Below are 27,004 nucleotides of genomic sequence, written 5' to 3' on the forward strand. Positions count from 1 at the left end.
ATGATTCACCATATCGTCAGCTGAAATTCTACTAAAGTGTATGCCCGAGACTAGCTTCTCAGTACTGCGGCATCTCACTCAATCCCAGTGATCCGAAAATCCATCCATCCTCCCAGGACAGCTGGTTCAGGAAACCAAAGGCAAGGGGGGTCACTCATCCCTCCAGAGCCTCCAAACTGAGAATAAGGAAAAAAATCGCCAGGCTCAGTGGCTCATACCTGTAATGCCAGCACTTTGGGACACCAAGGTGAGTGAATTATGAGGTCAGGAGATTGAGACCATCCTGGCCAACATGGTGAAACTCCATCTCTACTAAAAATACAAAAATTAGCCAGGCATGGTGGCGCATGCCTGTAGTCCCAGCTACTCGGGAGGCTGAGGCAGGCGAATCGCTTGAACCTGGGAGGCGGAGATTGCAGTGAGCCAAGTTGGTGCCTCAACACTTCAGTCTGGCGACACAGCAAGACTCCGTCTCAAAAAAAAAAAAAAAAAAAAAAAAAAAAAAAAAATCAGCTGGCACAGGTCATGACAGGCCATCAACTATTTAAGAGATTTTTCAACTAAGAATATAAGAACATATTGCCATAAAATTTTAAAATCTCTATATTCTAGAGGTTATATCTATTTTTAATTGTATGCTCCTTAAACTTCTCTCTATTTAGGCTTCCCCCAAAATGAATTCTAACAGAAAACAAACAAACAAACAAACAAACAAAAAAACACTTCAGTAAAAAAAAGAATCCACAAACACTAAATATTTTAATACCTTTATTTACCTTTTCTCTAACAGAACTAATCAGCAGCAGATAATATATTTGTTGTGAAGAGAGTTAATTTTCTAGATTAAACATGTACATAAAAACATAAAGGTGACAATATTTGGCAATATATGACACTAATAAAGGTAACATTTATTGGGCTAGCCACTGGGCTAAGCGCTTGACTCGGATGGATCACCTCAGTTAATCCTTACAGCAAACCTATAAAGTAGGTGCTATTCTTATTTCCATTTTATAGATGAGGTTATAAATGAGGAACCTCATTACTGTAATTTAATCTTCACCAACCCAGAATTTGAGTTCAGTGTTTACTCTGGCTATTAAAAGGTTGAATAAGCAAATGAGAAATTAAACGGGATTTCAGAAGGTATATTTAGCCTGCTAGACGGTCCTACGTTTTAAGACACACTGAAGAACAGATGCTACCTGCTTCTAACAGGATGTGTTTGGGAAGGTTCTGCTTGACACTATACCACATTAAAACACTGGAAGATTCAAACTTTTACTAGTTAAGGTTGAGTGTCCTCTCACTACTATCCCCAATGACTGGTCCAAGTTAGTAAGGTTATTATTCTACTTCTACCGGTGGTACAGTATGATGGATGTCAGCTGTGGCTCCCAAGATCTATTTTCCTCCTCCCCTGACAGTGTCCAGAACTCTACACACCCCCAGTCTCCCCACAGCCTGGTGCAGAAGCCAGTTTGGTGCAGAAGCCAGCCTGAGGATGAACTGACCCAGGGAGGAAGGAGCAGCGAGATTAAAAAAAAAAAAAAAAAAAAAAAAAAAAACTTGGATGGTTTAGGATACTGCTGAGCTGCTGGTTCACGCCCACCCTGCAGTCCACCCTATCCCTGCACATGGCAGGTACATGAGCTGATTAATCAGTTCATTGTGCTGACCTCACAATGCAAAGTTTCACTCAAACATACACAAAAGCTTCTTTTGGTCTAAAGTAGAAACATCCTTGTAATCCAAGTGACCTTCAACTCTTGACTCTGTGAGACTGTTCCCATTTGCTCCGCAGATCCACCCTCCATCCCCCTCCACACAGCTCTGCCCTACAGAGGCTCTGCCCTCCGTGGACAGCACCCACCCAGTTCCCTTGCCTTCTGGCTCTGACTGAGGCTACCTAATGGGAGGCACCGGCATCAGGAGACGGGAGATCTCAGGGGTTCAATGAGGATATTTATTTTCTTGGCTCTTTCCTGGCCATGCTGCTGTAGGTTGATTACATTCCTCTACCAGGGACACCTCTCTAGCTCCTGTTTCCCATCCTGACAGCCAATCCCTCCCTCTTCCTTCCAGGCCTAGGCACAGTAACAGCTCCCTGCCACTGCTGACCCTGTTGGCTTCAGCATCCCTTGTTGGCTTCTCTTAACTCTGCCTGCATCCTTATAAATAGTCCCTTCAGTAGAGGCTCTTCAATTACCCCATTTGCACGAGCCACATGTTTCTGACTGGAACCCTGAGACACAATGGCTTTAAAATTAAATCAGAATTAGGCACAATAAAAAAGAAACCGAAGCAATCAACTCTGAGCCTCACATAGGAGGAATGGAAAGTTTGGCACATGCCAAGAAAACAAAACCACACACACTGAAATAATCAAATCAGATACCACCACCCCCTTCCCCACTGTCACCAAGAATGTGTGGAGGACGGAGCCATCTCCTGCTGGATCAGGGTTTACACCTGAAATAAAAGCTTAACATTCTATTTATGCACAAACTACTGACCCTTGAAACAGCTTGTGGGAGGCCCGGCAGAGGAATCATAGCTGTATGCCCATTTTATGGAGGGACAAACTGAGAATGGAAGGAATCTTAAGGCCAGAGCTGATAAAAACACGAGGAATGCCCCAGGGCCAGCTAAGGCTCCTGAGTCCAGGAATCCGCCTCTGGCATTCTCTGTGGAGCTTCCCACAGCAGCCTTCTACACCACCACTCTCCAGAGATGCATCCCAGACATTTTTAAGTCCTTCTAAACACTTCTAGAACTACCATCCGTGGACGTCCATTGGATCCTCAACTATTTACAACTCTGCGAAATCAAGAGAGACAAGACGCCCTCCACCCCATTCCAGAAGCTGCCAAAAACCATTATGTGAATCCACAATCCCTGACCATTTCCCAAAGAAAATTTTCTAGAAAGCAATGGATGTCCAGGCCCAGAGCAGCCCTCCTCCGCTTCCTGGGGCGTTCTCCACAATATGTGGGTCCAAGAAATGGTCTTACGACTGCTTTGCTGTAAAATGTTCCAACAGCAACAATACCCAAGAAGCTACCTGTTTGAGGATGAAGAGGCTGAATCTTTCAGGGTTGTCCTGCTTCTGCGTCTTCTTCCTTCAGCATCCTCCACAGCCAGGGCCTGCAGGAGTGACCCAAAGAGCACAGTCAGGACATCTGGCTTCAGCATGGGAACAGTAAGTATTGATCAGGAAGAGACTGGAGGACTGACCCGGGATAAAACCCTGAAGAACCCAGCAGCTGATGGGCCCACCCAGGAGGAGGACCCAGCAAAGGCTGCTGAGGAAGGTCCCCAGGGGAGAAGAGGACTTAGGAGACCAAGACGTCCAACTTCACTCTGGTTATTCAGGCTCTAAACCCAAGTCATCATGGCTTTCCTCTTTCCCTCACACCCCACGTCTAATTCATCAGCAAAGGACGCCAGCTTTAACGTAAAGTAATATCCAGACCCTCACCATTTCTCAACACCTCCACTGGTACCACTTTGGTCCAAGTGAGCAGCATCTCTCATTAGGTTACTGTGATAACCCCCTAATTAGTTGTCCCACTCCTCCCCTTACCTTTCTATAACCATGTCTTGGAGGTTGAACAGTGTCTCTCCAAGATTCCTATGTTGAAATTCTGATCCCTCGGATCTCAGAATGTGGCATATTAGGAAACAGGGTCATTGAAGATGTCATATTAGGAAACAGGGTCATTGATGATATAAAAGTTAAGATGAGGTTCTACTAAAGTAGAATGGGGGTTCCTAATCCAAAATGACTCTGGTATCTTTATAAAAAGGGGACATTTGGAAGATTGGAGGTTTTCTGCCACAAGCCAAGAAGCTACCCAGAGTTGGAGAAGGGCCCAAAACAGACCCGTCCCTGGAGTCTCCAGCCAACACCTTGATCTTGGACTCGCAGCCTCTAGAGCTGTGAGACAATAAATTCGTGGTTTAAGCCATCCAGTGTGTAGTACTTGGTTATGGCAGCTCAAGCTAACAAATACAGCATGCTCCCCAGAGCAGCCTAAGTGATCATTTAAAAATCACTCTTTTGCTCAGAACACTCTTATAGTATTTCATCTGTATCAAAGTAAAAGCCAAAGTCCTTGAAATGGCCACAGTCCAAATGACTTGGCTGGGCGTCTTCCCTGATGGACTGAGACACCTGACCCCTTCTCCTCCTACTCTGCCCTTCCTCCATTTCCTCCAGCCACAATGGCTTCCTCAAACATTCAGGAGGGCTCCTGCCTCAACCCTCTGCACTTGCTCTTCCCCATCCTTGCAGCATTCATCTCCCAGGCATTTGTCACTTCCTATAGGTTTCTGCTCTCATGTCCTTTGCAGTGAGGCCCACGTCCAACCCCGGCCCCCTTCCCAGCCTCCTTCCCTGTTGTATTTCTCTTTACAACTCTTATCACCACCTGACATTTATTTATTTTTTTCGTCCCCCTTTCCCCACTTCCCTTAAATTGTAAACTCCCTGAGAGCAGGGACATCGTATTATGGTGTGCCCAGAGCCTGGCACATAGTAGGTGCTCAAGAAATAGCTGTTGAAAGACTTTGTATGATAGAATCAAATAAGCCAAAGAAAAGAAAGTTGCAAGAAGGAGGAAGCTGTCCACAGTGTCAAAAGCAGCAAAGAGCCCAGACAGATAAGGACTGAAGTGTCCGTTGTGTGTGGCAACATGGAGGCCGCGGGTGACCTTAGAGAGAGCAGCCCCTGCAGAAGGCAGGAGGCCTCTGCAGCAAACCCACCAGCTCCCTGCCCTGGACCAGGTACAAGCCCCCACCGGTGGAGGCCAGCCTGCGTGCGCTGTGTTGGCGAGGGCAGCTTATTTCCATACATCCATCTGTGAGGGGTGGAGAAAAGAGAAGGTGAGGCTGAGGGGTGTGAAGGACTGAGGAAGTTGGGTTGCAAGACTGAGGCGTGAGGTCCCAGGGGCTGTAGGAAGCAGGGGGACCCCTGTACACGGAGAGGGTTCTCTCTGGCCAGGAGGAAGGATGTTTCTTTCTCTGAGTGCAAGGAAATCAGGTGGGAATGAGCCCAGATGCAGGTCAGCACCCAGGAGGGCAGGCGGGAACCTGAGTGGGCTAGTCGTGGAGTAACATTTTCAGTGAACAGAGAAGCCAGGTTGTCTCCTGAGTGGAGAAGGGCAGATAGGAGAGGAGGCTGGGATGCATGTCCCACTGTGGGTATCAAGTGCAGGCGTGGCCCTGAAACCCAGCACCTCCTGACGTTTGTGCCCTAGGTAGCTCACTCTCTCACCCTAGTCCACACCCTGACTGAGACAGCCAGCTGCTGGCCAGCATCCAGGAGGGCCCTGCTCTAACCAGAGGCCATGGTTTCATAGAGGCACAATCTGCATGGATGTGGGGTTTTCTGTGACAGCCCTCAGTAGCCAGGGTTTAGGAGGAGAAGTTCCTAAAGCTGAATTCAAAGCCCCAAGCAGGTCCATCTCTTTCTATGAAGGGTTCATCATTCTCCCGGGCTCCCAGACCCAGAACCTCATACTCCACTCCCTTAAATCCTCCCAGTCACAAAATGATGCCTCTTCCTGCATGAGAAGATTCATTATTCCTTGAGTACCTACTAAGTACTGGGTGTGTTACAAGTTAAAATCCTCAAACAAGAGTCCTGTGAAGTGTTTTTAGCCACTATTTATAGACGACAAAACAGGTTGAAAGAGATGAAGGAATTTGCTCAAGGTCACACAGGTAGCAAGTGGCAGAGCTGAGATTTGAAACTTTCCACTTCCCTCTCGTCTTTTCTACATATACTACCACCACCCTAGTCCAAGTCCTCAACATTTCATTCCTAACACTTGACATGACAAATGTCTCCTAAGTTACCTCCCAGGACTGCCCATTTACAGTTCACAAATTGAGACGGATCTTCTTACAGCACTGCATTTACCAATCCTGGCCCCATGCTTTGGCTTTGGAGGCTCCTCAATACAGGAACATTCCAAGCTCCACAGCCACCCCTTGGGATCCTTCATAAACGGTGCACATCTCCTTCTTCAATCTTGCTTCCCATGCGTACCTCTGCTCACCCCATCTGTAATCCCCTGCCCAGTCCATGCACCCCATCGAGTTCCCAACACCTAGCACATTCCTCCCCTGCAGCTCTGCCGTCTGGCCACCCAGCTCCAGCCCTCTCCTGCAGTCTGCTGGGCGGCACCAACCCAGCTTACCAAGCTCTCCCGGCTCTTCTGAGCTCACTGCATCTAGCTTCTCTGGGCAAGAGTTCCCTGTGCTCATGTGGACTGCAAGCCTCTTGAGGGCAATGAATCGTCTATTGAAAATGCTTGCAACTGCCTGCTGCTCAACACAGTGTCTCAGTTATTTGATCTACAGAACAATCCTGATGCTCAGGCAATATGATTCCAGAAGTTTTTCAGAAAATACAGGGGAACCGGGATGGCCAAGTGAAGGGACACGGGGCCTTCTTGAAGCTGGGAGGCATACCTATTCTTCCTGTGCAGGAGGCACCGGAGTCCAGCACCTCCTAACATCCACTCTAACGGGGAGGAGGACGGCTGGATTTGGCTCCTCCCTCCTCTTCCTGCACCTGCATATTCAAGGTCTTGGTGTCCTTCCTTTGCCACCCTTTCACATGCTTTTGTAGACATAGATAGATATACCCTCTTCTTCCTGCTTCAAGGGAGAGCTTGAAATGTGAGAAATCCAGCTGTATGGAGAAGCTCATGGTGACTGGCAGAACAGTCAGGGCTGGGCGCCCAGAAGCAGGAAAAAGAATATTCTTTTTCTGGGAAATGAGAAGTTGGACTGATCCACTTCAATCACTGGCTACGGACCACCATCTAACAATTCTGGGATTCCCAGAGCCACAAGAGGAAGATGCCCGGGAAAAGTGAAAATCAGCAAAGCATTCAAAGGCCATCCAATCACCCCAGGCAGACAGATGGGCAGATCTGGGTAACAAGGGGCTGAGAGAAAACCATAGGTTTCAAGGGGATACTGTCACCAAGATGCCCTATAAGAAATCAGGATCTACCCAAGCCAGGGGCAACCAAAGGGGTAGTGTACTACTCCTCAGGACTTAGCTGAAGTCATAGGAGCACTGGAGTCAGGCCTGGGATCAAATCCTAACTTCATCAGCCAGGTCAGCCTTCACCTCTTGGAGTCTGGCTCTGCATAAGTGACTGTGATGCCTAAATAAAATAAGTGTAGGCTGGGCGCGGTGGCTCACGCCTGTAATCCCAGCACTTTGGGAGGCCGAGGTGGGCAGATCACGAGGTGAGGAGATTGAGACTATCCTGTGAATGGTGAAACCCTGTCTCTACTAAAAATACAGAAAATTAGCCCGGCATGGTGGCGGGCGCCTGTAGCCCCAGCTACTCGGGAGGCCGGAGAGAATGGTGTGAACCTGGGAGGCGGAGCTTGCAGTGAGCCGAGATCGCGCCACTGCACTGCAGCCTGGGTGACAGAGCAAGAGTCTGTCTCAAACAAACAAACAAACAAACTAACTAACTAACTAAATAAATAAATAAGTGTATGGAAGTATAATATCTAGCACAGTGCCTGGCCTTACATAAGGGGCTTCCTCAGTCGTGCTCCCCTCCCCGTTTCCAGCCTTCAGACCTCACAGCTCTCTCTACTCTTACTAACAGAAACAAGCACAGAGGCCACAGAGCATTTCCCAGCAAGAAGGTTTCCAAAGAAGGACGGCAGAAGTCCGCAAAGGAACAAACAGGCCACCCCACTGCTGGTAAGAGAGAAGCGCCGGACCTCGGTGAATGCCCGGGTTTCAAAACACAAAAAGCTCCGAGCCTCTTATCGTACCTAAACAGGAAGTTTGTGACAAACTTAGAAAACACGCATGCACAGTGGCAAGAGGCTGCACGCCACTGAGAAAAGATGAAATCCGGCCCTGCTGGGGGCCCTGTGTGGAGGAGGAGCGTGCGGACCCGACACTCCCACCGCACCAAGATCTTCCTGGCTCTAGGAGACACCCTTACCCTGGGCTTCTCCTCACCCCAAGCATGGGAGGGATTTGGGCCAAAATGTGCGGAGCTGCTCCGGTTTCCAAAGCCAGGCTCTGCTCACCCCCTCCTGCTCTCTCTCCCACCTCTACCCACTCAGGCATCTAGGACATCAAACACTCCCAACAGCTGGCAGGGGCCTAGTGACTGAGGTGTTTAGCGGGGGGACCATTTTTTCAGCTGGGAGATCTTAACACAGAAAGGGGAAGTGACACACAGAGGTCCCGCAGAGCTCCCGTCCTCAATCTGATCTCCATCTGGCTGCCGGGCCAGCGTCTGTATCATCGGGCCCTTCAGCATTCCACAACGGGGTCTTCAGCTGCCATCTCCTTCCCCTTTGACATCCTGCCTGGCCCTAACATTTTTACTCGCATTGTTCACACCAGGATGGGGCTCGATAACTTCAGTTCATTTATCTGAAAGTGCAGGCAAATGTGGACACAATCTGTGTCTCATCTCAAGTAGAGGACAAACTAGGAAGCTCCTTCCCCTTTGTTCACAATCTCCCAAGCACCTGTGGAATTGGCCCTTCGTCCAGGCAGTATATTTGGTGGCTGTGCTCCAGTAAATACTCGGTAGATTAATAAACAACATCAATACCTCCCTATTGCGCCTCCCCAACCAGGTTATGTCCCACTTGTCTCTGAGTCACCCTCAGCAAGAACGGGTCCCTCCACCCCTCCTGAGTGGAGGGCCCAGCTGTAAACTCGGTCTCCTGATGGTTGGCTCCTCAGCGCCCCCACATTCAGCACCTCCCGCAGTGGTTTCCTCGCCCCCCCCAAGTTAGGTTCCTTTTTAAAAAAATGACTCATTTAGGAAGAGACAAAACCAAGAACTTCAATGGTAAAGATAAAACGGCAAGCACCAAGACTCTAAACACCTCCCACTCCATGTAGAATTTAGATCCGATACAGCTTCCCCAAACTGGACCTCCTAATTTGGAACTTACGGTATACACAATTCTTCTAGCAAAGACGCTTCCAGTAATGTCTCAATATTTCAGCGTCTTCTTTACAAATAAAGATGGCCCCAGGACTCCAGGCAGTAGTTTTTGCAAAATGAGGGAATGAGAAATTAGAGATTAAAGTCCATGCTTTGAACTTCTGGGTCAAAAAAGTAATTATTTGATGTTTTACTATGTTTATGAGCCTAATTTATCGATTGCAGGACATAGGCATTATATCACAGGCCTAATGAGAATTATGGGGAGTTTTTCATTAAAAAATGACTTCTTGGTATGTAAGAAGCTTATGACATTTGTGCACAGTATCTGAAAGGAATGAAATTATATGATACAATACAGAGAATCGTAACATTTCAGGGCTAAAATAAGCCATTAAGATGACCCAAATCCAGGGGTTCCCAATGTTAGCTGCATTTCTGAAAAAATTCCCAGGCTCCCCCAGATTCTGACACATTCCGTCTGAAGTGGGGCTCTGACATCAACTGTTTTCTTTTATAAGCTTCCCAGTGATTTTAATGTGCCTACAGGGTTGAGAACCACTTATCTGCAGATAAGAAGGCTGGGATCTAAAAGAACTGAGGAGGCCAGGCACTGTGGCTCTCATCTATAATCCTAGCACTTTGGGAGGCCGAGGCGGGTGGATCACTTGAGGTCAAGAGTTCCAGACCAGCCTGGCCAACATGGTGAACCCCGTCTCTACTAAAAATACAAAAGTTAGCCAGCATGGTGGCAGGTGCCACCCAGCTACTCAGGAAGCTGAGGCAGGAGAATCGCTTGAACCTGGGAGGCAGAGGTTGCAATGAGCCAAGATCAAGCCACTGCCCTCCAGCCTGGGCAACAGAGGGAGACTCTGATTCAAAAAATACAAACAAATAAACAAACAAACCGAGGAGTCCAAAACTGCACAGTCAGTCAGACCCAAAACCAGAACGGAATCTAAAATCTGCACCCCTCGCCCAGTCCGGTTCTACACTTTTGCTCAGGTTTTTGGTATTCACAGATTTGCTAAAACTTTTTTTTAAAACAAACAAACAAAAAAAGAGGGGACTAACTAGGGCTGCCAACTTTTGTTTTGTCAAGCAAAGGTATTTTACAAATATCTACCAGTTATCATACTATCACCATTTCCTGATGTGTCTCTTGCCCATTTGCATATCTGCTGCCCCCTCTAGTCCAGTCTCCACCCAGGAGGTAAAATTTCACAATATTTGGCCCCACCCACTGTTGCATTCACCTTCACTCACCCTGCTCCTTATGACAAATCCAATCAAAACCCAGTCCTAAAAACTTCTCCATCTCCTCCTTCTCTAACTCCAGTTTCTCAAAGTCTCTTCTCTAACCACAAACTACTTCCCAGTCCCTCTAAACCTACCCTTCACCTCCTCCTAACCTCCACATGACAACATCTGTATAAGCCATACTAACAGTTTTGCTATTCCACACACATTATCCCTTCTAAATGTCTCCCTTATCAATGATATACCAGCAACTAGTCGAAGAGGCTGCCTCTGAGGAGCAGAATTAGGGGGTAAATGATGGAGGCAGGGGAAGGTGGGGGGTCTCTTTATATCCTACCATTCAAATTTGGGACAAGCATGTATTCTTTTCAATGGACACAAATCACATATACACAGAGCAGGTTACAAAATGCATTTTTATTTGCTTCTGTATTTATAAAAACACAGAAAATTGTCTGGGAAGTATACATGCCCAGGTTCTAAATGTAAATGATATCTGATTGGTGGGATTATGGGTGACATTACTTTCATTTCCCTTTCCTCTTTGTTATCTTTATTATGTTTTATTTTCAAAATAAAGAAAAAATAATAGTTTAAAATCTGAACCAGAGCTGGGCATGGTGACGCACGCCTATAGTCTCAGCTACTTGGGAGGCTGAGGCAAGAGAATCAGCTGAGTTTGAGTCCAGCCTGGGCAACATAGCAAGATCCCATCTCCTAAAACAAAACCAAAACCATGAACCAAGGCATCATCTGATGTCTGAAACCTACATAGTATTAAAAAGCAAAGGCACCAGAGCAGGTCACAGACTGGCATAGAGAACTATCTCTTTTCTGTAAAATGAAGGGTCTTTCCCAGCCAGGCCCTCCTGGCTTCTGTGCCTGGCCTGGTTCCTGAGTCTACCACTGCCATTGACCCCAAGCTACCCCTTGGCCCTGCCAGCCCCCAAGAACAGATGTAGAAGAGATGTCCTCGCATAGGTGTAAAGCCCCTTCCAGAGCCTCTCTGGCCTCCTCAGGTCAACCCCCACCAGCTCTCCCTGGCCCCTGAGGAGGATCCATTATCCTCTCCTGAGTGTCTCCTCTGAGCCCTGGTTTTCTCTGTTTTCCTCTATGTTTTCCCCAGGCTATGCTCCCCAAGCCTTTCTGAGTCTCTGCAAAGGGGAGCAGCCACAGACAATCCAAGTAACCCTCAGGCCCACAACCTGTAAATCAGGAGCCCAGAAACTCTAGATGGAGTGCAAACCGTGGGATTCTCCACAGTCCCCATGGCTCCGTAATGTTTTACAAGGCAGAGAAGAGGGGTGGCGGAGTGCTCTAGGTAGCAAGAACAGAACTGAGAGTTCAAAGGCATGGAGGTCAGAGGGTAGGTGATGTGTTTAGGGAAGTAAAAGGCATTCAGGATAACTGGAGTGTCTCTGAGCATGTCCCAGGCCTAGCAGAGAGAAAACTCCAAGGAAACTTATCAAAATTCACAGGGGCCAGCAAAGAAGGGCCTAAATAAAGAGTTCTCAACCTTTCATCTGTTGTGTCTCCTTCCAAATGCTTCCTCACTTGAGCTACCCTTCCAGTGTCTAGGAGGATCTAGGCCAAAAGGAGTGGGTGGTAAAATAGGAATAGAGAAAAAAGGAACGAGATTAAGCAGCTCCACACAGGAGGCAGCCTGAGGTCCTCCCAGTGCAGCGGTTCCCAAGGCCGGGAGACCTGATGCTCAACCCCGTCCTTAGCATCAGCTCCAAAGGCGAAGGACATTTGCAATGTATCCAAACTTCTGGGGCTCTCAAGGAAGCTTTTTAAAGAACTTTGAGACTTCAAGAGTGCCAAAACACGGATTGGCGTGCTCAACCAGATGCATCTGTGACCTGTGTGAGGCCTTCTGGGGAACCCTACAGAGCTGGACTAGCATTCAGCCCCTGTCCTATAAGAAGGAAGCCATTGGCAGTTCTGTCTCCTTAAATGTTCCCCTCCATTGTGCCTGCATATGGCAACCTCATCTGTTCAGGGGAAAATCTTGCCCTGTAGAAGTGCTGTTCTGTTTAAATAGGTGGTATGTGCCTGTCTTCCCTCCCTCAAAATCTCAACTAAGGCCGGGCACAGTGGCTCATGCCTGTAATCTCAGCATTTTGGGAGGCCGAGGAGGGTTGATCGCTTGAGGTCAAGAGTTCCAGACCAGCCTTGCCAACACGGTGAAACCCTCTCTCTACTAAAAATACAAAAATTAGCCGGGCATGGTGGTAGGTGCCTGTAATCCTAGCTACTCAGGAGGCTGAGGCATGAGAATCACTTGAACCCGGGAGCCAGAGGTTGCAGTGAGCCAAGATTGTGCCACTGCACTCCAGCCTGGGTGACAGAGCAAGACTCGGTCTCAAAAAACAAAAACAAAAACAAAAACCCCTCAACTAGACCGTAAGCTCCTACTAGAGTCAGCTCTAGCTTCTGCTTCTTCACTTGCCTTAAAGAAAGCCCTCCCCGTTGGCTTTCACTGAATTCTTACTAACCAAGTAGAAAGCCAGTTCTCAAATCCATCAGCTCCTACATGAGGCTTCTGTCCAATAGCTACGGCTCTCACTGGGCTGCGGTGACAGTTCTCTCCAATGGAGTTCCTTCAGACCTCAGAGGGGCAATGGCTTCCCCCTACAGGACCATTCCCCTGTGACCACTTACAGTACAGTCCCTGGGTGCCGTTTCCTCCCAGTTACTTCCCTTCCCCCTAACTTAAAAGTCTCTTCAACTAAACCTTTTGAGTGAAAGAAAACTCAGGACCTAGGATTTGCACCTAAGAAAGCTGGATTCTCATTGGAGACTTTGGAGACATGCACACTCAAAACAGCCGGATAACATCCCAAGGGATGGCTGAGAATCGCCTGCCACTGATGCCTAATAGAGAGATGGAGAGGGCTGAGAAGGTCTCAGGGAGGAAGTGAGATCTGAGTTGGGTCTCAAGAAATGGGTTCAGTGGGGTCAACTGGAGAGGAAGTAGGAAGACCATCCCAAGCAGTGGGCCAGCACACACATGGCACTGACCACAGGGTGGGTGGGGCCCCACTACAGAGGAATGAGACCGTGAGGCAGGCAAAGGGTAAGAGTGTATGTTCGGGAGTCAGTCGGAATTGGTCTGAGCTGAACTCTGCCTCTGGCTAGCTGAGTGACCGGGCAGCTTGCTAACCTCTCTCAGCCCCGCATTCTTCCTTAGTAACAAGATGAAGACAAGGATAATCAGGGTACCCATGCTACAGTTGTTGTAAAGATTTAATGAGAGGATGCACATAAAATGCTGTCAATAAACATAATTTGTTATTCTTGCTATAGTCAAAATACCAGTGGTCATCCTGCTGGTGTGGCTGGGGCACTTTCTTCTTTCTAACAGCCACAGTGTTGTGAAGAAGGGAGTGCTGGTGGACTGGGCACATCCTGAGTCACCTAAGAAGGGGAAGAGGCTGGGCGTGGTGGCTCACGCCTGTAATCCTAGCACTTTGGGAGGCCCAGGCAGGAGGATCACCTGAGGTAGGGAGTTCAAGACCAGCCTGACCAACATGGAGAAATCCCGTCTCTACTAAAAATACAAAATTAGGCCGGGCGCAGTGGCTCACACCTGTAATCCCAACACTTTGGGAAGCCGAGGCGGGCGGATCACGAGGTCAGGAGATCGAGACCATCCTGGCTAACACGGTGAAACCCCATCTCTATTAAAAATATAAAAAATTAGCCAGGCGTGGTGGCGGGCACCTGTAGTCCCAGCTACTCGGGAGGCTGAGGCAGGAGAATGGCGTGAACCCCAGAGGCAGAGCTTGCAGTGAGCCAAGATTGCGCCAGTGCACTCCAGCCTGGGCGACAGAGTGAGACTCCATCTCAAAACACAAAACAAAACAAAACAAAACAAAATTAGTGGGGCATGGTGGCACCTGCCTATAATCCCAGCTACTCAGGAGGCTGAGTCAGGAGAATCGCTTGAACCTGGGAGGCAGAGGTTGCGGTGAGCTGAGATCGCACCATCGCATTCCAGCCCGGGCAACAGTTAGAGCAAAACTCTGTCCCCACCCGCCCCCCCCAAAAAAAGCTGGGCGCAGTGGCTCACACCTGTAATCCCAGCACTTTGGGAGGCTGAGGCAGGCAGATTACAAGGTCAGGAGATCGAGACCATCCTGGCCAACATGGTGAAACCCTGTCTCTACTAAAAATACAAAAATTAGCTGGGTGTGGTGGCATGTGCCTGTAGTCCCAGCTACTCAGGAGGCTGAGGCAGGAGAATTGCTTGAACCCAGGAGTCAGAGGTTGCAGTGAGCCAAGATGGCGCCACAGCACTCCAGCCTGGCAACAGAGCGAGACTCTGTCTTTAAAAAAAAGAAGAAGAAGAAGAAGGGGAAGAGGCTGCCAAGCCTTAGAATGCCCAGGCAGCCAGGGTGGGTGTGCGCAGCTTGCCCCCACACACTCTGTTCTCTGCCCTTCCTGGACCACTGGCTACATCAGTTGGGCTCCCTGGGCTTCCAGCTGGATTTAGTTAAAGTGAGAGCATTTATTCCCCCTTCCTCCTCTTAACCACAGTTTGGCAGTGGTTGTGTCTCACCACCATCACAGCTGTTGTCGAGGCCCTTTCTACCCATCCCTGGGGCTCCTTCTTTCTGGCCTAGGGAAGGTAACAGTTTCCTACTGTTGTCAGCTCTGGGGAGCCTCACCAGCCTTGGATGGTTTCCCTCACCATGCCCACACATCTGTAAATAGTCCTCCCAGTTAAACCCTCTGTGTGCACCAGTCATTTCCTGCCAGAGCTCTGACTGACAGAGCAAGACCTACACCCACCTACCAGATAGATGGGGCTGAGAGGACAGCCTGGTCCTGCCCTCACCCCCTAAATCTCCTCAGAGGTAGAAATGTGAATGGCAGTGTTTAAGACATAAGCACCTGGCCAGCTGTGGTAGCTCACACCTGCAATCCCAGCACTTTGAGAGGCTGACATGGGCGGATTGCCTGAGCTAAGGAGTTTGAGGCCACTCTGGGCAACGTGGTAAAACCCTGTCTCTACTAAAAAAAATACAAAAAATTAGCCGGGTGTGGTGGCGCGCACCTGTGGTCCCAGCTATTCAGGAGGCCGAGGCATGAGAATTGCTTGAACCTGGGAGGTGGAGGTTGCAGTGAGCCAAGATTGCACCACTCCAGCCTGGGCAACAGAGCAAGATTCTGTCAAAAAAGAAAAAGAAAAAAAAAAAAAGACATAAGTACCAATGTGTTTTGCCCAAAAGCAATCATATGGGAACTTAACACCCCTCGGAAGCTGGAAGAAACCCAGGAAGCTCAGGGGAAAGCGACTGTCCCAGCCCAGGCAGGGCCCTCTGTGTTCTTCCAAGTCCGTCACACAATGGGGTGCCAACAAAGTCACAGGCTCTAGATGGGTGCCTGGCATATGGTAGGCACTTCATAAACACCTGTTCATGAAGATGCCTTCTGGCTGAAGATGCAAGCCCAAAACCCAAGAGATCCTGCAGAACAGGATACTCCATGAAAGCCACCGCTCTGTGGGGCAGCTCTGGAGCCACCTTTTGCTCATCATCCCACACACACGAAGCTCTGAGGGGCCTCTTCTTTATCCACGCAAATGCTATTTCCTCCTCTCTTAGCAAGAAATGCCCGAGGCTGACAGCTGCCTCGCCACCTCTCTTGCTGATTTCGCTGCTCCCCAAGCCCTCACAGGGCCAAACACAGCCTTGGTTTTGTGCAGTCCAAAAGCATTTATTAAGTGCCTACTGTGTCCAAGCACCATGCCAGGCACTAAAGTCCAAAGGTGATTAAGACAAAAGTCTCAGCGTCCAGGGACCACAAAGAATATGAAGGAGGAAGGTTACGGTTACACACTGAATAAAGAGGATTCTCAAAGACAGGTGAAGAAGCCTGAACTAAACTGGTCTTGAAGACTGTGGCTGTGATTACTATGGGGGGCTGTGATCACTATCACGATGGGGAAGGAGGGGGAAGGTGCAGGAGGTGTAAAGAGGGAAGTGGGAGCCTGGCGAACTCCTGGGCAAGGGCAAGCAGAAGTGAACTTCACAGGGTCCAAAGCAGATAAGAACCAAGCAAGGGGTTCTTATCTTGTCTCAAATAGGGTCCCCTTGATTCAAAAACCAAGCACATTAAACAGGGAAGAAATGAAACCTGATGAGAAGCTGTCTCCTCCAGCAGCCTCAAAAGTCACAATGTCCCCCCTTTGGAAAATGTGAAGGCCGTGTGGCTGGGTCTGGGGGAAACTGCTTGTCCTGAAGAGGATATTTCTCAGCCTGCTGCTCACCACCAAGCTCCTCAAGTCTTGGGGTCAGCCCAATCAGTGTGAAGGGGGCCTGGCCACCCCCAGTTCCAGGGCACTACCCCAAACAAAATAAAAACCTTTCACACATGCTTGCTCTTACTTGGAATTCTAAAATTAAACATTCATTCCTCTCACCTAAAAGGTTTCTCCTTTTACAAGTTAATATGCAAATGCCTTGGAGAAGCTAAGTCTTAGCAGCCACATATCCGCTTAGCATGAAAGCTTCTAGAGGATCTTCCTGGAAAACAGGCTTTGTGTGAGGGATGTCTGAGAGATGATCTGTGGCTGGGGTAGGGGAGAGACAGGAGTAAGAGGGAGATACACATGGAAGGCAGAAGGCCGCTCCTGTGCTGAATCAACACCCAGAAGGGCAGAGGGTTAAATGTTCACGACTTTTCGTCTAGCTGATTTTTTTTTTTTTTTTTTTTTTTTTTTTTTTTTTTTTTTTTGAGACGGAGTCTTGTTCTGTCACCAGGCTGGAGTACAGTGGCGTGATCTCAGCTCACTGCAACCTCGGCCTCTCGGGTTCAAGTGATTCTCCTTCCTCAGTCTCCCGAGTAGCTGGGATTACAGGCATGCGCCATCATGCCCAGCTAATTTTTGTATTTTTAGTAGAGACATGGTTTTACCATCTTGGCCTGGATGGTCTCGATCTCTTGACCTCATGATCTGCCCACCTCAGCCTCCCAAAGTGCTGGGATTACAGACATGAGCCACCGCACCTGGCCTCCTCTAGGTAATTTTTAAAAAATAAAAACAATTTTTTTTTTTTGAGACGGAGTTTTGCTCTTGTCATTCAGGCTGGAGTGCAGTGGCACAATCTGAGCTTACTACAACATCTGCCTCCCGGGTTCAAGCGATTCTCCTTCCTCGGCCTCTCAAGTAGCTGGGATTACAGGTGTGAGCCACCACAACCGGCTAATTTTCGTATTTTTAGTAGAGACGGGGTCACGTCAGTCAGGCTGGTCTCAAAATCCTGACCTCAGGTGATCCACCTATCTCAGCCTCTCAAAGTGCTGGGATTACAGGCATGAGCCACTGTGCCAGGGCTAACTAAAAATCAAAATTGAATCAGCATAATAAAAACTTCACTCTCTTTTAAGGTGTACAATTCACTGATTTTTAGCATAGTCACAAGGTGGTACAACTATTACTGTGACTACTTAATTTCAGGACATTCTTATCATCCTAAAGAAACCCCACACCCATTTGCAGTCACTCTCTTTTCCTCTCTTCTCCTGACAGCTGCTTTTTTATCTCTGTGGATTTGCCCATTCTGGACATTTCATACAAATGGAATCATATAATAGGTGGTCTTTTGTGTCTGGCTTCTTTCACTCAGCATAATGTCTTCAAGGTTCATGCATGTTGTAGCATGTATTGTACTCTAACCACTTTTATGGATGAATAATATTCCATTGTATGGATATACCACATTTCATTTATCTATGAAAATACTTTTTAAAGGACAGAACAAATGATGCTCTCAGCACCCGTGGGGCTGCTTGGGCAGTATAAACATTTATAAATCATCCTTCTCTGCCCCTTCTACCAGGACTCATGGGCACCATCCAAATCCTCCCTACACAGTTGTACGGATTTTCCAAACACACAGTGGCTCAGGATAGCAGCACTGAATCACACAGGCCATGACAGAAATAACTCAAATTCCTTCTGAGGGAATGTTCAGTGCCTCTCAAATTGTGTTATATACATCTCCATGGTTGGTCCTGGTAACCTAAGATGAAAGTGGCAAGGGCAGCACTGGCTTTAGGGACGTGTGGCCTGTGCAGTCTCACAGGACCCAACGCTTGCTGAATGTGCTGTTGTCACCATCTTAAAAGTCTTAATGATTTTTAATCAAGAGGCCTCACATTTTCATTTGCACTGGGCCCAGTAAATTACGTATCTAGTTCTGGGTAAGGGGGAAGGGTTTGGGAAGGGGGAAGAATTTGATGATCTTTCCAAAGTTAGTAGGACTGTTACTACTGTGTTATAGCAGCTCATTGGCCAGGTTGAGGGGCAGATGAAGGGTTGAGGGGAGGTGGAGATAAGTGGGTGAGGGGTACCAGCTTCCAAAGAAAGCCCAAGACCACATCTTCCTACTCTGAGGGCTGAACACTTGGCTGATAAGGCCTCCCCAAAACAGCCAGACTAGCTGAAAGCAAACTTGATAAGTCAAGGCGATACAGGCTCAGACTGTCAAGCAGAATGAACTCAAACTGAAACTTGTTTGATCTTGTGATTGCTTATAGGTTAAGACCAAGAAGAAAAAAGAAAAAAAAAAAAACCCCACATTTACTAAAGTAACCAGCACTGAGAAAACTTTTTAAACATTTATTTTTTTTAACTGTCACCTTTATTTTCAGCTTATCAAGAAAGTCATGGTTTCATCAAAAAGCTGATGTTCAATCCAAAGAGGGCAGAGTTTCAAATGCAGAGGTCTACACGGATGTCAGTACTAGAAGGGACCTCGGGAACAACCTAGATCACTGGCCCTTCTGAGACAAAGACCCCCAAAGCCCATCTGCATGGATCCCTAGGAGAGTCGATGCCTAGTCCAATTCTCATTTATACATGAGGAAGCTGGGGCTGAGAGAGGGGAAGTAACTGTCCAAGGCCACCCACAAAAAAAGGGGCAGGACCTAAACCTGGGAGCTTTCAGCTTCCCCTCCCAACCTCCCAATTTTATGAACACAATCAAAATTTATATATTGTAGGCTGGGCCCGTGGCTCATACCTCTAATCTCAGCACTTTGAGAGGCCAAGGCAGGCAGATCGCTTGAGTCCAGGAGTTCGAGACTAGCCTGGACAACATAGTGAGACACTGTCTCTACCAAACATTAAAAAAAAAAAAAAAAAGGCAGGCATGGTGGCATGCACTTGCAGTCCCAGCTACTCGGAAGGCTGAGGTGGGAGATCAACTGAGCCCAGCAGGTAGAGTCTGCAGTAAGCCATGATGGCACCACTGCACTCTAGCCTGGGTGACAGAATAAGGGCCTATCTCAAAAAAAAATTTTTTTAAATATATTTTGTGTGTACTGTCCCCCACAGTCTTTCCCTGGATCCTCAGCTCATCTTCTACTACATGCCTTTTCCTTGCCAGAAAAGGGAGTCTAGGCATGGTAGGTACAAGGACCATGCACGATGAATGGAGATCAGGGTCGACAGAAAATGCTGCCAGCCTACTATGCCAAAGAGATGGATCCAGATGGCCACTGGAAAGCAGTGGAGTCTCCACCACCCCAGCCCATTGTGTCCTTTTCCTATAGACGAGACTAACCAAATCAAACCATCCTTAATACCAAGTGCCTGGAGGCCTTTCATTTCCATTTGTGTTTATCTTTCCTCCCTCCCCGCAACCTTTGCTCCCTTCCTTCTTTTAACAGATAGATACTGGACACTTACTATGTGTCAGGCATGTTTATTTATTTATTTATTTATTTATTTATTTATTTGACAGGGTTTTGCTCTGTCACCCAGCCTGGAGTGCAGTGGTGCAATCACAGCTCACTGCAGCCTTGACTTTCCAGGCATCAGTGATCCTCCTACCTCAGCCTCCCAAGTAGCTGGGACCACAGACGTGCACCACCACACCTGGAAAATTTTTGTATTTTTGGTAGAGACAGAGTTTTGCCATGTTGCCCAGGCTGGTCTTGAAATCCTGAGCCTAAGCAATCCACCTGCCTTGGCCTCCTAAAGTGCTGGGATGACATGGGATTACAGGTGTGAGCCACCATGCCCAGCCTGCGCCAGGCATATTCTAGGTGCCGGGGACAGAGTAGTGAACAAAACAGAACAAGTTTTGGTGTTTACATTCCACAGGGAGGAAAGAAAGAAAGAGTTAAATAAATATATGCCATGCCAGATGATGATAAAGGCTCTAGAGAAAAGGAATACAGGAGAAGAGGGATAGAGAATGGTGAGGAAGGAGGGTGTTTTATCTAGGATGGTCGGGGCAGGGGTCTCTGCAGGAGGAGCAGAGTCAGCCATGCAGATACCTGGGGGGAGATATTCCAGGCAGAGGATCAGCAAGTGCAAAAGGCCCTGAGGTGGGAATCTCAGGAACAACCAGGAGTTCAGTGTGGTAAGAGTGAGGAGGAGCGGGCAGGTTAGCAATGTGAGGGGTGGGCAGGGGCAGTGAGAGCCAGGGCAGACCGGCCCTGAGGCCAGTTAGGCCCTTGGCCTTTTCTCTGGGGGAGATGGAGCATGCAGGACTCTGAGCTAGGGAATAACTGACCTGACCAAGCCTCAACAGGACTTCCCTGACCACTGCTATTACCAGGCAGCCTGTGTGAGGCACGCCAATGACAGCGATAGACTCAGGAGCCAGGCTGAAGCCCAGGACACAGCCTCTAAGCAGTGTGTAATGCTGATAAAAACCCTTCCCTTCTCTGGGCCTCCATATTCTCCTCTGTGACATGAGAAGGTCAGGCTAGATGATACTTTGTATCTCTTCTTCAAAAGTCTTCTTTTCTGACCCTAAGACAGATTGCCCAAAGGGTCTAAAAGTCTCACCCCCTGACTTGAGAGAAAGTAGGGAACAGCAGCCAAGTTCGAGAAGCCCCCAACAATTCCCCAGTGCCCACCCCACTGTATAGCAATTTCTCACTCCCCAAAGGGCATGGCTCTCTAGGGGAAAAGGTCCAACCCAGGAAAGAGCCACGTCAGCAATGTCCTCTAAAGATTACAAAGGGCAACCACTAAAGATAGCACAGCCTCTGCATGGGCTCCAGAGGGGGGTTGGGCCCATAGAGGGGCCACATCAGCAGGCACCACTACATCTCTTCTGCCCAGGCTGCCACACTCTCTCCTGCCTCCTCCACTTCCGTCCTGGGAGAAAGTAAGTTAGGGGTTTAAGAATGGAAACATCCATTTCCATGAGGATTCTCTTTGTATCACACATCATCAAACTGAGTTAGAAAGCAAGACTCAAGTATCCTCCATCAGGCTGGATGAGCAGGGTCTGTCTCTCCCCCATCAGACTGGGAGCTCCTGAAGAACATGAACTGTTTCACCATCAGTCTGAATTCATCCTGCACCTCCTCCTATGCCTTCCCCCTCAGACGGGGGCTCCCTGAGGACAGAGGCTGTGTCTCCCTAACAGATTGGGAGTCCCTGTTGGCAGGGGCTGTGCTGCCCCCATTGGACTACAAGCTCCCCGGAGACAGGGTTTATCTGCCTCTTTCCCTCTGTCACCTCGCTGCATCCCATAAGGTGTCTCAGTATTTGGTGGTTTCTTAAAACAAGGTGCTGGTTCAACCAGCGCCTTGTTTTAAGAAACCACCAAATACAGGGATTGGACCACCCACCCAGGCATAAGACCCTGTGATCCCTAGCCATTAACCTATCTGAGTATGAAGCTCCAAGCTGAATGAAAAGAAATGAAAAATCAGCTTCACCTAATGACTTCCTAGCAAGACTGTTTATAGGGTCGGACCAAAGGCTGTCCTCGTTTTATAAATAGCCCTTTCTGGTGACTGTGGTGAGACTGAGCTGAAATGCACCTTGAGGACCAAGAGCAAGGAGCCCGCCAGCCCAGCCCTGATTGAAGCTGGGTTCTACAACCATCCTCTTAGGTTGCGGGATAAGAAGCCCATCTCAAGAGAGGCGGGGCCACTCCTTCCTCAATGGAGGAGGGAAGGGTGGGCGAGGAGGGAGGGGAACTGTCTCAGCACAAGATTCATCCTGGGAGAAGCAGAGCCCATCCCGGACTCGGGGAGAAGTATTCAAGCACAGCAGGGCTCAGGGATGCCATCGGAGGCTCCCCTAGAATCTAGTGTGCTGGCTGATCTTGGCAAAGGGTTTCCACAGGACTGAAGAGGAGGGGCAAGAAGGCTGGAACTGCCGGTGGCTGCAACCAATAATCATCATCATCACAATTATAATAGCTAACACTTACTGGTGCCATTCTAAGCACCTTCCCACACTCAGTTAATCCTCATTACAGTACTAATACTATTCCCATTTTACAGACAAGGCAACGGAGGCCTGCCCAAAATAATGAACAGGTGAGGAGTGAGGAGTGAAGATTTCAACCCTGCAGTGTGGTTCCCGAGTGTGGTGCCCAAACCCTTGGGTATTTCTACGGTTCCTCTGAGTCTCCAGGGTTGAACATGGAAGGCCACCCAGAGACGGGCATCCTGAGGGCACAGGAGACTCATAGCACAGCAGGGTCTACCATGTGGGGAGCACGGACACACTGAAAATGCCACCTGATGCATCAATGACGCTTTTAGACCCTTTCAGCCTCAGGTTAAAAAATCCCATCTCCTGTGTCCAGAGTATCCTTAAGAGAAAGAGTGATCCTCTTAGCAAAAGCCTTCTCAAAGACATGACCAAAAAAAAAAAAAAAAAAAAAAAGCTGCCAAGCAGAAGGCAGTAGGGTGGAGCCAGTGGTCACTGACAGGTCTCAGCTCTCACAGTCTGAAAAGTTAGGACACAGGGTACTGACTTATTTTAAAAACAGTGTGCTGGTTGCACTTTCTTTTTTTTTTTTTTTTTTTTGAGACGGAGTCTTGCTCTGCCGCCCAGGCTGGAGTGCAGTGGCCAGATCTCGGCTCACTGCAAGCTCTGCCTCCCGGGTTCACGCCATTCTCCTGCCTCAGCCTCCTGAGTAGCTGGGACTACAGGCGCCCGCCACCTCGCCCGGCTAGTTTTTTGTATTTTTTAGTAGAGACGGGGTTTCACCGTGTCAGCCAGGATGGTCTCGATCTCCTGACCTCGTGATCCGCCCGTCTCGGCCTCCCAAAGTGCTGGGATTACAGGCTTGAGCCACCGCGCCCGGCCTGCTGGTTGCACTTTCAACTAAAATTCTCCATGTTTTTCCTAGGCCTCCACGCCTTTTCAGGTGAAGTTTTTCTGAATGTAAATCAGTGAGTCCCACTGTGCCATAAAAGAGTGTCCAAAATGTCTGAAAACAGAAGGAAACAGTGGATTCGTGATGCTTTTTTTTTTCCATATTAACAACCAGACCCCATTTGCTTTACATCAGGGCTTTCATGTCTTGAACATGGGATTTGGGGTAAAATAGGGAGCTGTCCTCTGCACTGCAGGATGTTTAGTAGCATCCTTGGCCACCACCCACTACATGCCAGTAGCATTCTCCTTCCTCTCCATCTCTCCCAAAACACAACAACTGAAATGTCTCCAGACATTGCCAAATGCCTCTTGGGGCTTGGGGGGTAGAGTGGGTATGGAGCAAAATCACTCCCAGTTGAGAACCACTGCTTTGTGTTTAGCTAAACATCTCAAAAGTTGTCTGGACGTTGGGGAGAAAAAACATATTGATAGCAAGACCCTGGCTCTCCAAAAAATAAAAAATTAGCTGAGTGTGATGGTACACGCCTGTAGTCCTAGCTACTAGGGAGGCTGAAGTAGGAGGATCGCTTTAGCTTAGGAGGTCAAGGCTACAGTGAGCTGAGATTCTGTCACTGCACTCCACTGCACTCCAGCCTGGTTGACCAAGTGAGACCTTGTCTTGAAAACAAAACAAAACAAAACAAAACAACATATCCAGCATAGTTTTGAAAATGTAACTCACATACTGTTTAAATCCAAATGTATCCTATTTCTCCCGACTTCCTGGACACTGTGTATTTGAAAATCTCCAGTGTCACTATCATGCCTCTTTCCTATGAATCTGCCTAAATGCCAATACTCCGTGCTCTGGATACCCCCCAACACCCCCTTCGTCCTCCCAGCCCTGGCTTTCCTAGTCTCATTTATGTCCATCTCCTCACCAACCCTTCCTCACGTGTTCAACCCACCAGGAGGCATTTGCTCTCCATGTGAGTAAGACAGCTCCCCGCTCTGATGAGCACTGCAGGGGCGAGGACCAGAAACCACCAAGCTTGGAGCCCCCAGCAGCCTCCAATACAGCAATGGCCACACCCAAGAAAATGGACTCCTTTTCATCACCAGACAGTTGATCCATCCCACTCACCAAAGCCTCGTTCGAATGCACAGCTTGCCTCAGTCCCCAGAGTGGGCTACACCAAATACAGAAATGGGTCAAAGAGATACCAAATCTGAAAGACTTGGAAAGACCAACAACTCAACAGAAACATGGGCAGACTATGAATCAAAAGAAAATACAAATGAATCTTAAACTTGTGAGACGCTCAACCATACTCATAAAAGAAATACAAATTAAAACTGAGATACCAATTTTCATCCATCAGATAGGCAAAGATAAAAAAAGTCTGACAACTTACTGGTAACTCATCAATGAATGAGACATCCTCACCAACAAGTGGTGAGAATGTCTCATTCATTGATGGTTTCAGTGTAAATTGCTACAACCTCCTTGAAAGGATACTTAGTATGTCTATCAATATCACAAATGTAGAGATGCTTTTACCAGCAGTTCGACTTCTAGGAATTTATCCTACAGACATACTCCTATATATGCAAAATAAAGCATATACAAGGATACTCACTGCAGTGGGATTTATGACAAAAGATTGGAAATAACTACAATATCCAGTTTGGAGGGCTGCTTTAATAACTTGTGATTCTTCTGTAAAATGGAATGTTATGCAGCTATAAAAAAGAAAAAAGGAAAAAAAAATTTAAAAGAATGAGGGCAGCTGGGCACGGTGGCTCATGCCTGTAATCCCAGCACTTTGGGAGGCTGAGGCAGGCGGATCATGAGGTCAGGAGATTGAGACCATCCTGGCTAACATGGTGAAACTCCATCTGTACTAAAAATACAAAATATTAGCCGGGCGTGGTGGTGGGCACCTGTAGCCCCAGCTACTCAGGAGGCTGAGGCAGGAGAATGGCGTGAACCCCAGAGGCAGAGCTTGCAGTGAGCCAAGACTGCGCCACTGCACTCCAGCCTGGGTGACAGAGACAGAGACTCTGTCTAAAAAAAAAAAAAAAAAAAAAAAAAAAAGAATGAGGGTATCCTCTATATCCTCTATGTCATAATATGGAATAATTTTCAATGTATATTGCTAGGTAACACAAGCAAGCCACAGAATAACATGAACAGTATGCCAACAGTTGTTGAAAAATAGTATGTATTCATATACACATTTATATGCATAGATTATCTTTGAAAAGATATCCCAAAAGCTAATAAAAGTGGTTACCTATAGAGAGGAGAAATGGGTAGCTGGGGGCAGAAAGAATTATTTAACCCACTTTAGACTCTTCATAACTTGCAAATTTTATATCATGTACACACCTCAACTATTAAATCAATCAATAGGAAGCAAGCAAAAGGAAAAAGTTTCTAAGTAACTGATGTAATTCTACCATCACCATGTGTGCATGCATGCAACACACATTACGGCCAGCTATAATTTTAAATCCTCTATTCCTATAAGTATCCATACTCATCAGTTCAAATGTTTCAGTTTTTTGTTTGTTTGTTTTTTGTTGTTGTTTTTTGAGACAGGGTCTCACTCTGTCAACAAGGCTGGAGTGTAGTGGTGCAGTCTTGGCTCACTGCAGCCTCGACCTCCTGGGTTCAAGCAATTCTCCCACTTCAGCTTCTTGAGAAGCTGGGACTACAAACATTTGGTACCATGCTTAGCTAGTTTTTTCTATTTTTGGTAAAGACAGGGTTTCACCATGTCCTTGTTGCCCAGGCTGGAGTGCAGTGGTGTGATCTCGGCTCACTGCAACCTCCGCCTCCCAGGTTCAAGCGATTCTCCTGCCTTAGCCTCCTGAGTAGCTGGGATTACAGGGTGTGCCACCACGCCCGGCTAATTTTTGTATTTTTAGTAGAGACGGGGTTTTGCCATGTTGTCCAGGCTGGTCTCAAACTCCTGACCTCAAGTGATCTGCCTGTCTCGGCCTACCAAAGTGCTGAGGTTACAGGTGTGAGCCACTGTACCCGACCTGGTCCTGGTTTTCTGATTCAAAAGTAGGATGATCGGCCAAGCTGTAATCCCAGCACTTTGGGAGGCCGAGACGGGCGGATCACGAGGTCAGGAGATCGAGACCATCCTGGCTAACACGGTGAAACCCCATTCTACTAAAAAATCAAAAAACTAGCCGGGCGAAGTGGCGGGCGCCTGTAGTCCCAGCTACTTGGGAGGCTGACAGGAGAACGTGAACCCGGGAGGCGGAGCTTGCAGTGAGCTGAGATCCGGCCACTGCACTCCAGCCTGGGCGACAGAGCATGACTCCGTCTCAAAAAAAAAAAAAAAAAAAAAAAAAAAAAAAAAAAAAAAAAAAGTAGGATGATCAACACAACAAGAACACACAAGGAGCTCACCAGATTCTCTTCTTAACAGGGTTTTGAAAATGTTCTTCCTCAAAATTACCTTCCCATCATTTGAAAAATGTACTGACACTGGGGCCACCACCACCCTGAAGTTACGTGGACAGGGAGGCAGAACCCTTTAAAAGGTGCACTGTAATAACAACTGCCAGGGACGCAGGGGCACTCACACTTTCAATAATGCCTCCAAGTACTATCAGCTGAGACCGTACATCACAAAGTGACCTGAACCCCGAAACCTATCAGGAGCGG

General features: G+C 47.8%; 1 protein-coding gene across 12 annotated transcripts in view; it reads right to left on the reverse strand.

Annotated features, from left to right (window-relative positions):
• TRERF1 (transcriptional regulating factor 1) overlaps nucleotides 1-27,004 on the reverse strand; it is a 227,846-nt gene that overhangs the window by 132,381 nt on the left and 68,461 nt on the right. For 10 of the 12 annotated variants that reach the window (XM_050789434.1, XM_050789433.1, XM_050789437.1 and 7 more), the window contains exon 3: nucleotides 3,065-3,147. The gene's annotated coding sequence lies outside the window, so the exon portion shown is untranslated. Of the gene's footprint in view, nucleotides 1-3,064; nucleotides 3,148-8,967; nucleotides 14,035-15,282; nucleotides 15,423-27,004 lie in introns of those variants that run through there. The other 2 variants (XM_050789431.1, XM_050789432.1) reach the window with 2 other exon arrangements.

This window comes from Macaca thibetana, chromosome 4 (genome assembly GCF_024542745.1).
Source record: "Macaca thibetana thibetana isolate TM-01 chromosome 4, ASM2454274v1, whole genome shotgun sequence".
NCBI lineage: Eukaryota > Metazoa > Chordata > Mammalia > Primates > Cercopithecidae > Macaca > Macaca thibetana.